Source organism: Musa acuminata, chromosome BXJ2-1 (genome assembly GCF_036884655.1).
Source record: "Musa acuminata AAA Group cultivar baxijiao chromosome BXJ2-1, Cavendish_Baxijiao_AAA, whole genome shotgun sequence".
NCBI lineage: Eukaryota > Viridiplantae > Streptophyta > Magnoliopsida > Zingiberales > Musaceae > Musa > Musa acuminata.
This window is the reverse complement of record NC_088338.1, coordinates 8,840,144-8,854,911: the sequence shown is the minus strand read 5'-3', so window position 1 is coordinate 8,854,911 and position 14,768 is coordinate 8,840,144. Positions and strand designations below refer to the sequence as shown.

Sequence of the window (14,768 nt, the reverse complement as noted above, 5' to 3'; positions counted from 1 at the left end):
TACATTCACTCGCTGCTTTGTCATACAGGCAAAATTAAAAATAAAAAAATCATATTAGTAAATAATAATAATAATAATAATTATTATTATTATTATGATAGTTTTGATCAGTAATACTGAGTAACTGGAAAGGTTTGGACTGAGTTTACTTTCATATATGGTAGAGTATATATATCACTATAGTGGCTTTTCGCCACTTTGAGTTAAAGCAGTGTGTCATGGGGATCAGAGAGAAAGAATCATGCAATTCACATCTATTCACATGAATAGAAAGAAGAGCAGCAGTAACAAAGAAGATAGATAGAGAGAGAGAGAGAGGGCAGTCAAGGTGGAGCGATCCCTAGGAAGGAGGTAGGGCTTAACGGGTTCGGGTCGGATCTGACCCGGGTCCGGTTCAATTTGGGGTGGAACCCAGTGCCACATAGCCGGCGAGGAATCTCGGGTTCGGATCTGGTCTCCAATTCCAAATCCAATTCCTCCTGACAAAGTCTGACACGCGTGAGGCCGACCCACGTGTGGCCGCTTCTATCTTTTGCTTTGGTGAGTTCCAAGCCCTCATGGGTGGGTTAAACCGATGGAGATCTGCCGAGCTACTTTGGCGGATCCTCTTTTAGCCTTTTATCGAGGTTGTCCATCTATTCTTTCCTTGTTCACCATAAGTCACTGTCTTCATGTGGCAGGGTGGGCTTTTCCTGTGGTTTCTTTCTTTCTTTCATCTCTTACTATTCACTGCTGTGAAGTAGTTTTTGGATATTTTCAAATATTTATATATTTTTGGGCTAATTACTGATCATCTGTCCATATTATCATGGCATTACCATTTTCAAACTTATATATACATATATAAGATACAATATTCGAGAAAAAAACAACTTTTTTTTTCCGGCTCATTATGAGGTATGATTATCTCATCAGAATGTAGTTGATACCGATACATCAACACTACTACATGATTGACACTTCATGATAAATTGAATTTTATCATCTAAATGTTACAATCTTATTCACAACTACAACATAAGATTGTTTGATAACACTCCACACCGTAGAAGACATGTAATCATTCACGATATTAAATTACGATCACAAGTGCAACAATCATAAATCTCATCTCAGAGGGAGAAAGAAGGTCGAGGATTTGTGCCAGAGCAATAAATTGGTGGCGCAAAGGATCCGACATGATCGCACCACCGAAGCTCCTTGAACCGAAAGGTTAAATCATGTCGTTGCAATGTCTTGATTTAATCGTCGATGGGTGGGCGGCGTGGGAAACTTGATGTGACGATGCGTGACACAAGTCACTGAGAATCCTTCTAAATATGATTATATAATATACCATATCCAGTTTCCAAATAAGGTCAGATGATTTAAATTTATCCTTCTCATCTTCTTCTTGGTGGGTGTTTGGGAAGAAGTCACATGAGCTGTGGGCAAAAGACGGGGAGGTGATGAAGGGATGTGAAAGGTTTTCTGTTTTTTTCTCTGGTTGGTCGAACATGGAAGAATGTCGACCACCACGAGGGCCATGTTGGAAATCTTGTGTCATCCCACCCTCCATCCACTGCTGCCTGCAAGGCAGGCAAGACGATCACGGTCTATAGCAGCTGTCGCCCCCCTCCCCCACCACTTCATGGCTGGTCCGAGGAACATGATGGATTGCCCACAGCTCTTGCGACTTCCCAAACACCACCTATAACTCAAATGTATATTCCTCTTTAGATTGTTCCAATATCATATTATTTGTGTTGGTGAACAGATGTGCCGTGGTTGGTGAGTCAGCACGACCTGGTCCACGGGTCAATATCGAGAATCTTCTGTCAACTGGGCTGTATGCCGAGGTCAACCGGACCCTCGCGACGGAATATTGATCAACGTTCCTTGTGGCCGATCCGAGCGCCGTGTATGCCGAGCTACGTCTCTTCTTCTCCGGGGTAATTGGCAGCTTGCCTTTGCGAAGTGGTCGAGTTTTCCTGTAAAAATGACTCCCGTCGGGATCACCCGACGAGACCCCTCCGACGAGCAAATCAATGGAGTGATCAATTGATCTTTTTTTCCCTCCTGCCAGATGCTGACTAAAGGTCTTTATAGTATTACACATGGGTCGATCATACGCGAATTGACATGATAGACATATCAAACAATGCCTTGGTACAGATTCTCACTTGACGTGTCTTGAGTCAAAATATACTATATCACTTGACGTGTCTTGAGTCTAATATTTTTGTACTTTAGGGTGTTTACATCAGCACACCATTACCCCTGATCCCTATTTCAGAATAATATATATATATATGTATATATATTTCTCTTAAACACCCTCGTAATTAGTCATTTATTAAACTAAAAGGAACAATCTTTTTCTCTCTACTTTTTCGTCATAATCCTCCTGAGATCTTTGCGTGTTGTTGCCAACCTATTTTGAAACATCTATACATCCACTGAAGGGAGGGGCGGTGGTTGCGGCAGTACCTGGTGAGTGTCCTGCTTCAGATTCCACCAGCAACAGAGCAGACAAGCTACTACTTGAAGCTGTGCGGCATATGCAGTAGTGCACCAGCACCCACCATATCTACAGCTCCTGCCTGCTAGGGTTGAAAGCACCACAGTCTGCATCTGACATTGCCGCATTAATCCCTCTCATGCACATAAAGCCATGTACTCTCTCGCTCTCATCTGTAGCAGCTTGTCAGGGACCATACCTACAGAGATTCAAGCATTTTTCAACATTTCAGTAAAGCTATCAGAATCCACTAAACTTTGCATAAGAACTTCTCGCATGCAATATTTATTGGATAAATATTGAACAATCATGACCACATGTCCACATTAAAGGGGCAAAGTGTGACATCTAAAGGATACTTCCCAAAACTATAGCTTATAAATGAATCGAATACAAGCATCCAAGGCACTGGCGAATCAGTCGTTGGCAGTTGATTGGCCATCCGATCATCCTATTCTCAGATCATAATGGCCCAAACATGGGAAGCCTTGTGTTTCACAGGCTTTTTGGGCTACAGCTGGTAGTTGACTTGTCCCATTGCATATCCTTTTTGGGATACCAAAATGGACACAATAGGGCGGCTTAAATTTTAACAAAGCACAGCCCAGTGTACAAAGGCTCCAGCAAATGCAGGTTTGAGGAAGATCCACATTTACAGCTTCATCTATACAAATAGACAATCTCCGTTACTCGCATCACCGAGACCACAAAAAACTTGAGACATCACTCAAAAGTGGATAAAGCATTTCGACAAAAGCCAAACAAGGATCTAAATCATGGATACATCGCAAGAGAACAGTCTACAAATTATCTTGTTCATCATGGAATTCCACAACAAAAGCTATAAATCACCTTAACCAACTAGAAACATTTCTATCAAAAACAATGTACATGGCACGAATCACATACAGGATCTACTTAACAAGATCCACTCGAGGTTGACATTACTCTCCCCCAAATCACCAATTATGACATTTAATCTTCAACACAGAAGGGGAATGAAGTGGAACCAATTGGATTGACCAGCCAAAACCCAGAGAAAAAAAGAAAAGAACAGTACGATCTGCATCAACGGTCCCAAGGAATCATTACCTTTAATGGAAAATAGACTCAGCATTTTTTCCATCCAGCACAAGTCCATCAATGATGGAAAACTCGAATGTGACCAAATTATTTTCAACATGACAAAAAAAAAAGGACAATCTTTCAGGAGAACCACATAAAGGAAACGTAAGAGCTTCAGCTTACATTTGTAGCCTGTACAAGCATGGTTCCAGTGCTTTTGATTCACCCAACCCATTATGAAATCCAACTCTTCAAATCCTTGAACCTACCGCAGACCTGCCTGACTCAAGATTTCATTTCAATACATAAACCATCCCCACCCAATTAAGAGAGAACCTGGTCTGACTTAAATTAGTCAGGTAAGTGTGGGTACTCAAAAAAATGAACTCACTGCCACCAAGGAATGACAACAAAAAGGATTAACTACTCAACAGTGCAAAACTGTCTCAAACTCATCTTGGGCACCTGTTTACATACATATAACCATTCCAAACCTAATTAACATTTTGCCATGGGAACCCCTGCCATATAAGAATGACAATGGGTAGGGCACCAACGAATTTCAACTCTATCAATTTGTGAACCGAACAATCCAGACACCTTAAAGAAAAAAAACTATGCATACACCAAAACCTATTAAAAGCTCAAGTTGGATATCTTTTTTGACACCAAGTAATTGCTCCTAACACAACTAGGGACTCTAATCTGACTTATGTCAGGATAATGATGGATAACTTGCCTATTAACACAATCTGATGGAGACGGAATAATTGAACTATATTTCATTGAACCTAAACCTCCGGCTATTAAACTAAAGTTAATAATACTAAATCTATCATCCTTACAAGTCAATCTTAGTATTAGCACACTTCTAATGTGAGACTAATAGAAGTGCTGTAATCTCCCCTACTTAAGGGTTCAACGTCCTCGTCAAGGCCCAACATAACTCAAAACTAAACTGCTGCATGTGAGATAACCCAATGATGGCTCCACGTGACACAAGTCATCCAATGCCAGCTACCCTTCCACAAGCTGTTCTCTCTTTCTTACTCAGGTGGCTCACCATGCCCCAACTCTGATAACAATTGTCATAACACGATCTTACGCGATAATTAGCTTATTAAACACAACTGGAAGGGATAATTAATCTAATAACTTCTACCTAAATGACTACCAATATGCTTAAACAAAAACTAATAATAGTATACCTACTAACTCTTACAACTCAATCTTAATCTACTTTCAGTGTGTGACTAGATGAGGCGCTTTAACTTAAGTGAATTGGAAAGACAAGTACCAAAAAGAAAAACACAATTAATTATCATCCCAATGGGTGAGCCTGGTTTGATCATTTAGTTAATAATTGCCACTTAGCCAAACAAAATACCCAATAAATTTGCCATGATACCAAAAATTGCCCAAATATATTGCAAATGAATTTAAAATGTCCAGTAACTGAATATTAGATTTAAAATTATTCATTGAGGATCTTAAACTTTTGAACTGCTTTCCAAAAGCATCGATTTTGAGATATTTATTAATTTTGTGTGGTTTATAATGACTAGATGAGTAGCAGAATGTTTTCAGTTGGAACAGAGCTCACATAAATAAATTTCATATGGACGAGGCCCAAAACAAACATGGCTTGGCCCATTACACCATTATTAACACTGACTCTACATAAAAAATCACTTTAATATAGAAAGTGATACTTAGCAAGCAACACACCACATAATATTTTTAGTGGAGGAAAAAAAATGTTTTGTAATCATCCACAAGTGGGGCCGACTTTAAGAAAAAAATTAACCTTTCTATGAAAACTTATATAAACCTGGCCAGAAAAATCAAGCACCTCATCATGACCAAATACATAGATCAATGCTAGACCTTATGCTAGCTAGCTATGAAAAAACATTTTGGTACTTTACATTTTATGTAGTCTTTAAACAACAAACCTACGTTAATCACAGTTAACTTGAAGGCATTGAAGACAAACAACATATGCAATAAATTTCATATTTAGAGATACATCTTATGATAAAATTTGTAATAACAAATATGTTGTTTCCTAACTTTGCAAGGATATATATGCAAAACACCATATTTTTTTAGTTAGAAAGAGAATAAAAAGTTCATCAAAAGAGTTTTCTAAGAAAATAAAATTGGTTAACAAAACATAAACACACCATTTCCTGGACAAGAAATCATAAATACCACATTTCTTGGTCAACAAAACATAAAGACCCCACTACCAAACTACTTAGGGAAGAAGGTTAATTGATGCCCCAGTCACACCACAATGGATTTGAATTTGGAAATGAATTAGAATATAAGAATTATACTTGTTAAATAGGCTATAGACCTTTTATGAAATTATTGATTTATACATTCCATTGCCTCACAATGGAACAGGTTTATGCAACAATTGAAATATTGCACATAATCCTGTCACACTATTGTGAAAAAAGTCAAATTGACCAATTGTCAAACTACTTATCCTCTTTCCACGTAATGCAGACGGATATATATACTTAATAAAAGAAGAAAATTATAACTTGATACAAATATAAAGGGAGATCAAAGGAAATAAATGAGTGTACGGCTAGGAGGAAGTAGTGCAACAGGAAGTGCAAAGCATGAAGCTCCTAAAGTATAGATCAGTTATTTACATTTAGTTTAAGAAATGTGGAAAGTCCATAATTTTTATGCTTCAACACAACTAAGCATGCCACAGTGAAGAGAGGGAGAAGGGCAGTATAGGTGAAGATGTGAATGATCAACTATTAAATAACCATTCTTAGAGCCAATGTAATCAACTATGAAACAGCCATCTAGATTGATCGTTCAATTCTTCAAACATACCATACAAAATGCCAATTTAAAATAATTTGTTGCCAGACAAATTTTATCCATCCATCATCATGTCGAAGTAATAAGGGAGACGTATTTCAATGCCGCTGAAAAATGAAAATGTCCAAAAATGTAAGCTTATCTACTCAAATGTTGCTCCAGTACAAGTCCATCAGAATTAAACAATTGGCATTAGATGAATGATTAAGGCAACAAATTTCGTCAAAGTCCAAGCCAACAAATTTCGTCAAAATTTAACCTGGTGGAGAAAAGTTCTAATATGAAAAACAAATAAACATATCATTGGTGATTAAGAAATAACGTCGCATAAGCCCATAAAAGACCTAAACATAAGATCTTCACTTTTAACACTACCTACATTTTTGCCTTCACCAATGTAAGATTAATTTTCCTTTCAAAGAATTCCACAGCTTATTTTCCTTTTTCTACAGATAAACGAATGTGAAAAACCTCATTTTCACTTCCTTTTAATTCATCACGAAATGCCGAAAGTAACATGACCATAACCCGAAAAAGTTGAGCCTAATTCCACCTTGTCGTCAACTACCGTCAAAAACCCTCCTTCAAGATCAGGAACAACAAGAGATCCTAATAGAACGAGAAAAAAAAAAAAAAACGATAACGGTACTGCTTTTAGTACGGTTGTAAGGAAAATGATTGTCGAGATACCGGTTGCAAGATTAGGGTATCCCAACTGCCCATTTTCCCCAATATTGGTCTAGCAGGAATCACTTTCGGCAAGAAATGCATGGTAGAATAGCATCACGCCGATACACACCATCCTGCCTTCGATCATTCGTACCGAAAGCCCAAACCCCCAAACGAAACCCAAAAACGATCTACAGACATAAAAAAGCGATCGGAAACCCCCAACACAAGAAGAAACCAAGTAACAAGGGAGGCAAAGAAAGAACTATCCGATACATTAACGAGAAACGGTGCCATGAGGAATCAGAGGATTCATCAGATGACGGCGAGACTTTCAATCTCCAGCCGCCATCGCCGTCGGGGAGGAACAAAGGCGCTCACAAGAGGATATATATATATAGAGCGGGAGAGGACACTGCTACTTAACCCTATTCTGTTAATAACGTCCGTTATATATAATATAACGGGTTTCCGATGTAGCACATTTGTTGAGTCCGTTACGTCAATGGTAACAATGCTAAGTCTCATTTTGCACTTTGATTAAATATCTTATTTATTTACAAGATAATAAAATTAAATGTCTAAAAATATTATTTATAGACTCAGAAAGATAACTAAATTATTAACTTAATAAGTTTTTAATCATCACTCTAAAATATTTAAGATCGAATTAATTATAATAGATATGTTAGTTTTGATACTAGATGTATACTATTAATTTCATATGGTAGCATGTTGGATAAGAGAAAAATAATTTTATATTTATTTTTTTTACAAAGGATAAATAATGAGGGCATGATTGATCCTATGACTTTCTATCTCGGAGATTGATTGGACTCCACATACTAAGTGTTGATTAATTAATAATAATATTATTATTATTAATTATCAAGCAACACATTATGAAATCTATTTAAACGTTCGAATAATGTTGTATTCGACTACTCCTATGTAGTCTTCAGTCTCAGCCATCACCCTAATTTATCAAAATTCAAGCTTCCTAGTGTTAGTTCAAAGATAAATCATCAATTTGAATTATGAAAATTATATACCCTCAATTCTAAATTTTATACATTTTAGAGATTGTTCAACAATAATTTTTTAGGGGATGTGAAGAATCTCCAAATTAAATCTCAAGTTAAAATGAGATGAGAGATAAAATTTTACGTCAGAAAAAAAATATATCTGTAGTATGAGATTCTTAACCTTTAGCAAAAAAAAAAAAATTATAATCATAATCTATTTCTTTCTATTGCTCATGTGCATAAAGAAAAATTATGGTCCAAACTTGAGACCATAAGAGTGTCCGAGGTGACTTTACGATGGCCCTGAGGTGGCCTTGAGATGAAAGGTGTCGAGCTCTCGGAGCATCATCTGCATTAAGATAGATGTCAGCGAAAATTTTCTGAATCAATTCGTCTGACGCTCAAGTTAGTAACTAAGATATCTTTATATATATGAATATTTTTTAGGAAAAATATTGAGAATTACCTTTTACATATAACTTTGGAATGAACAACTTGTAATTACTTTAATGTCTCACAGGTATGTTTTATCCATATGGATGATAGGGAAAGTTAATCTTGAACGATTTACTTTCGACCTTTATTCGCATAGGCGGATAAGTGAAGATTGACTTGGACCTTTTTTTTTTACATTGACTTTCATATAATGTTTATTCATCGAATGATAATTGACATAATAGATGATATATATTTCTATCATGCTTAACTGTTAACATATGATGTTTAACCATTAATATATTTTCCATCACAATAGTAGATATATACTTGGAAAATATCTCTTCCAATTATATGACATGATATATATATAATCACAACACTGTCTTCTAAAATGTATCTAAACTTACATGGATATATACCATGAGAGATCATTTCCTTGCTCATGCAACATCTTATTGTGGCATTTTGATTTATAGATACACACAGAATGTGGTGGATTCATTCATATAATTTCTCATATAATTTCTGATAGCTTTTTCTACGTTCTTCCACTCCATCCATTCATGCTTTCTCAATCCCCGACCGAAGCTGACGCTTCATCCTTGCTTTCTGCATCCTTCGTCTTTACAGTACTCTTCCCATTTTCTTTGTCTTCAACTTCTGTTTCAAGTTTGCAAAACCAGCCAAATTAATCTTAATAATAGATTCTAAATGTTCCATTCATTTTAAATCTTGTACATCCTAATATATATATATATATACATGTAAATGAGTGTTGATGGAAATCTCTACTTACCCCTTTGACGGCTCAAGGAAGGTGCAGCTTTTGGTTTCTCATACATGAAGATTTTGTTTCTAAAGTTTTGCACCATAGGATCAGGTCTGTTGAAAAGAAAATTCAGTGACATCAGAAAAATGCAAATCTATCACAAGATGCTCTTTAGCATAGTATTGTAAGTTTAATCACAGAAGTTTCTCTTCTTATTTTAAATGGTGTACAGTTAATTACAGAATAGATGAAATTATTTGGATGGATTCAACAATGAGTTTTGGAATGCTAATTCTGATTAAGTTGGTTGATCTATCCATTTTTTATATACATTAAACTATTCTTTGTTGGAATCCTTTTCTTTTTATTTTATAAATCAAGTCTATCTATCTTATTTTCATCTTTTTACCTTATATCATATATATTACAAATCTGATTAGATTTTATTTATAGTTATCGGTTAATAAAAATATTATTTATGATATAATTCTTTACAATATAATTTTGATCGGAAGGACTCTCTTAATTATTTATCTTAGACCTTCTATTCTCGTCTATAAATAAGTAAGACATCCTAATGACTCAACACAAAAATATTATATGATAATATGCATGAGATTTTTTATTTATTTTTATCTCCATTTAGTCCTTATTTTATTATTTATAGTGGTTCTATAAAGGATAAGAAGAGGATAGTTCTCCTTACAAATCAATATTATTATATTTTATAGATCGGATTGTGTTTAGAAAATCAAGTAAAGATATTCAAAATGAAATCCGAGAGTACACACATCAAAAGGAATTCTATAGATCGGTGTTGTTGCTATTTGATTTCAGATTCTAACATTAAGTTTATTCCACATAATAACATGATTATGATTTTTATGCTTATAATTGATATTAAAATAAAATATCTTAAATCGTAAAAATATATAGATATATTTTTGAATAAAAATTGTGTTCTTATCATCACTCTCACTTGCATGCAAAAGATGCAAGTTTCCTCGTATACTTGAGGTTGCTACCTCGATCCGTGTCGATGGGCCATCGTGGTTGATTTGTTGTCCATGGCGATGCAACATAGGGTGTTGAGCATTGGAAGGGATGCTATCAATGTTGTCATGGATGGTAGCTTGTTGCTATCGATAGTGTAACGGGTGGTCAACAACCTACTACATGTAGTGGAGTTATCGTTATTGCCGGCGACAGCATAGTAGAGGGTGACAACCTATTGTGATCGTCGACCTTACAGTGGGCCATGACATTGTTGCAACGATATTACGATAGGTGGTAGCCTCCTATGATTGCTGGTCCTGTCATTGTGAGCGACGTCGAAGAGGTAATGAAGGGACCATAAAACTTTGGAGATTATTTCTTATTCATTTTAAAAAAAATAAAATATAATTTTTTTATAATTTTCTCATATGAAATATTAGTAATTTTTATTATTATGATATTTAAATTCAAATTATTATTTTTAGATATTTGTATATTTCTTCCCATGTATATGTTTAAAATTATGAAAGAATATTTTTTTCACATAAAGATATGATTTATGTTTTTTCATAATTATAATCATCATATGAGTTTTTTATATTGATTAATATTAAATAATTTTTATAGTTATTATTTTATTATTATTGAATTATTTCTATATAAATTAGATTAATAAAATTTGATGAATATTATTTTAACTTATATCTCTAAGTCTTATCTAAATAGTAGCTATCAAAATGGCATAAGATGGTAAACTTGTGAGATGTGAATTATAATAAATATTTTATTATTTATAAAATATTTTAAAATTTATTTTATATTATTGTACTAATCCTTTTGTCATCAATATGGTTTGGACCAATGACTTATTAAATTATACTAAATAATTATTTTTAAATAATATTAAAAAAATAAATATTCATGACATACATAATTAATAAATTAGAATAATCCCAAAATATATTAATAATTTATAAAAACTTAAAACATTAATTTTTTTTATAGTGATATTTTCATACATTCTCAAGTTTTTAATATTCTTGCACTCTCTTACTCAAATTATTCAAAATTATTAGAGCATATTCAATTTACATTGGGTATATTAAATCTTGACCTAGTATTGCTTGCAAGGCCTATAGATTTGATTGATTATTTTATTAATTATCTAAAAATTCTTAGGAATATAAATTTTATTATCCTAATTATAGTATGAGGATAATACAGTATGATAATACAAGATTCCTAGAAAATGATAAAATCAATAAAAGTAAAAAATCTCGAAAGCTTATTTTTAATATAAAGGAGATATGGATTGATGCTTCTTTATCATTTCCTATTCAATAGGTATTATTTCTCATATTATTGAATGAATTGATGCAGGTGAATAACAAAATAACATTAATAAACTATTATATGATGTTAATATCATTATTAATAATCTTATAAAATAATCAAAGTCAATAATTTTGAGAAAATCTCAAAGGAAAAGGAGCTCTATTTTTTTGTGATTATATAGTACATAGGAATCGAAATAGATCCCTTATCATTTTCACAATATATGAAAAATAATAATTTTGAAAGGTGATACAACATAATAAAAGAAGAGTTAAAATTGATGTATTAGAATAGTATTTAGGAACTCGTTGAATTATCAAATAAATATAAAATAATCAATTATAATAAGTTTTAAAATAAAATATGACTCAAGGGGCAATATTAAACAATATAATGTTACACTTGTGGTCAAAGATTTTTCTTAAAAAGAAGATATAAATTATAATAAGATTTTTTTTTAGTTTCTATAAAAGACACGATAAGGACCATCATGACATTAGTAACTTATTATGATTCTAAATTATATCATATGAATGTAAAAATAATATTTTCGAATGAAGATTTAGATAAGAAAATCTACATAGATCAACCTATAGGATTCGCAAAGAAGGAAAAAAAAAGAAGTTAGGCTTATAAACTTAGAAAATCTATTTATAACTTTAAATAAGTTTCTAGATAATATATATAAAATTTTATAATACCATTACTTCTTTCGAACTTGAGAAAAATATTATTGATCAGTGTGTATATATTTGAAGGTTAATAAGAGTAAATTTATTATATTGGTATTATATAGAAATGATATTTTGCTTGCCAATAGTAAATGTGGTTTATTGCATAAAACAAAAATATTTCTTACTAAAAATATTAAGATAATTGATATGAATAAGGTAGCTTATATTATTAGTATTAAAATATTCAGAGATAAATCTCAAGAATTATTGTGACTATCTAAGAAAAGAAATATTGATCAAGTCTTAGAGAGATTTAGTATGCAACTTTGTTTAGTTAATGAGATAATTATTATCGTAGGTGAAAATTTTAGTGAATGTTAATGTCTTAAGAATGAATTTGAAAGAATCAAATAAATAATATTTCTTATATATGCATAGTTGAAAATCTGTGCTTATATCTATATGAAATCATATATCAATTTTACAGTTTGAATGTTGGGTGGATACTAAGACAACCCTAGAATGGAATATTAAAAATTATAAAGAAAATAATGAGATATCTATAGAGGATGAATGGTTATATTCTCAAATATAATAAATCAGATCAGCTTGAAATAATGGAATATTCAAATGCTGATATTGTAAATTATCTTAACAATAGAAAGTCTACTTCAGGACTAATATTCATATTAGCTTGAGGGATAATTTCTTAAAGAAGTGTAAAACAATCACTTATTATATCATTAACAATTGAAGTTGAAGTTGTGACATACTTTGAAGTCAGAAATCAAGTTTTATGATTATGAAATTTCATCTAAGGACTTAGTGTGATCGACTAAATTATCAAATTGCTGAAGATATTTTATGATAATACTATAGCAGTTTTATTATCTATGGATGACAAGTACTATAGTGGTTCCAAAAATATATTAAGATAAACTACTTGTTAGTTAAAAAAAAAATCTAGAAACAAAAGGTATCAAAACCTAAGTACCAATTTGATAATTGTCGATCTAGAAGGCTTTATAGTTTAAAATATTTTAAAAAATATATTCTTAGAATAAGGTTTGTGAATAACTCATAAAAGATATGATAATACATATTTAAGTGGATATTATTATTGATATTTTTTACCTAATTAAAAGTATTTATTTTTATTATTCTATATATATATATATTTATTTATATACATTTTATAGTTGAACATCATAATGTGATTGTCTTAATAAAATAAATTATAAAGGTCATTATGAATTAAATTAGGAAAGACTAGTAGTATTGTGATACATAAAAAGAAATATTGATGATATATAATCACTATGACTCATATTAGTAATCAGACTTAATAAAATATTATTATATTTATTGACTTGTTTTAAAATTTATGACATGAATAAAAGATTTTTTCAAAAAATTTTAGTTTAATCATAGAAGTTTCTCTTCTTATTTTAAATGGTGTATAGTTAACTAATTATTTCGATGGATCGAACAGTGAGTTTTGGAATTCTAATGTTGCTTAAGTTAACTAATTCTTTGATTTTTGACATACATTAAACTATTATCTTATTATGAGCTTTTTTTAATACTAAATTAAGCGAACCTATTTTGCTTATATCTTTAGCATATTTAATTATATGAGGTATATTATACATTTGATTGGATTATAATTATAGTTATTGACTAATAAAAAAATTATTTATGATAGAATTTCTTGAGAGATGATCTTGATTAAACGAACTCTTTTAATTATTTATCATAAACCTTCCCCTATCGCTTATAAATAGATAGGACCTTATACGGTACAATATAATGATAATGAGATTATAAATCTATTTTCGTCTTTATTTAATTTATATTTTTTTACTTATAATAATCATATGAAAAAGAAAAGGAGAAGAGTAGAGTCCTTTGTGCATATCAATTTTATTACATTCTATGAATTAGGTTATAGAGCATGTTCTATGAATCAAATAAAGATATTCTAAATGACATCATCTAAAGATATGGATAGTCTTTCATTATCATTTTTAATTTTAATTATAATATTAAATTTATTTTATATAATAATATAATTATAGTTTTGTGCTTCAGGAAAGAATACAAAAATATGAGATGTGATAAGAATTATAGCATTAAAAGCAGCCCTGACATTGCAGATAGTGAACTTAAGCTACAAAAAGTTCTACGTTACCTCAGATATGTTTGAGGAGATGGACCCAAGTATTCATGGCATTTCGGGCAAGAGTGCAGTGTACCATCCTGGAAAGCTCGATATATACAAATCTTGCAAACTACAAGATTAACCAATTATTAGAGGTTAGTGGTTTGTTCTTGCATAAGCTTATCTAAATCTGGATGTCGAAAGAAGAACAACACAAGCTGATGCAGCAATGTGGAGGATATATATTAGTCTGATGTGATGATAAGAACTTGGAATGATGAATACA

General features: G+C 32.0%; 1 long non-coding RNA gene and 1 other non-coding gene across 2 annotated transcripts; both read right to left on the bottom strand.

The window, feature by feature from the left end:
- Positions 1-2,168: 2,168 nt before the first annotated feature.
- On the bottom strand, positions 2,169-7,451 carry LOC135598807 (uncharacterized). The gene is made up of 2 exons (XR_010481719.1): positions 6,428-7,451; positions 2,169-3,164 (listed from the first exon to the last, which is right to left on the bottom strand). It is a non-coding gene; the product is annotated as an uncharacterized LOC135598807 (long non-coding RNA).
- LOC135599607 (small nucleolar RNA snoR135) lies at positions 7,077-7,225 on the bottom strand. Its single transcript, XR_010481955.1, has one exon. It is a non-coding gene; the product is annotated as a small nucleolar RNA snoR135 (small nucleolar RNA).
- Positions 7,452-14,768: the final 7,317 nt, after the last annotated feature.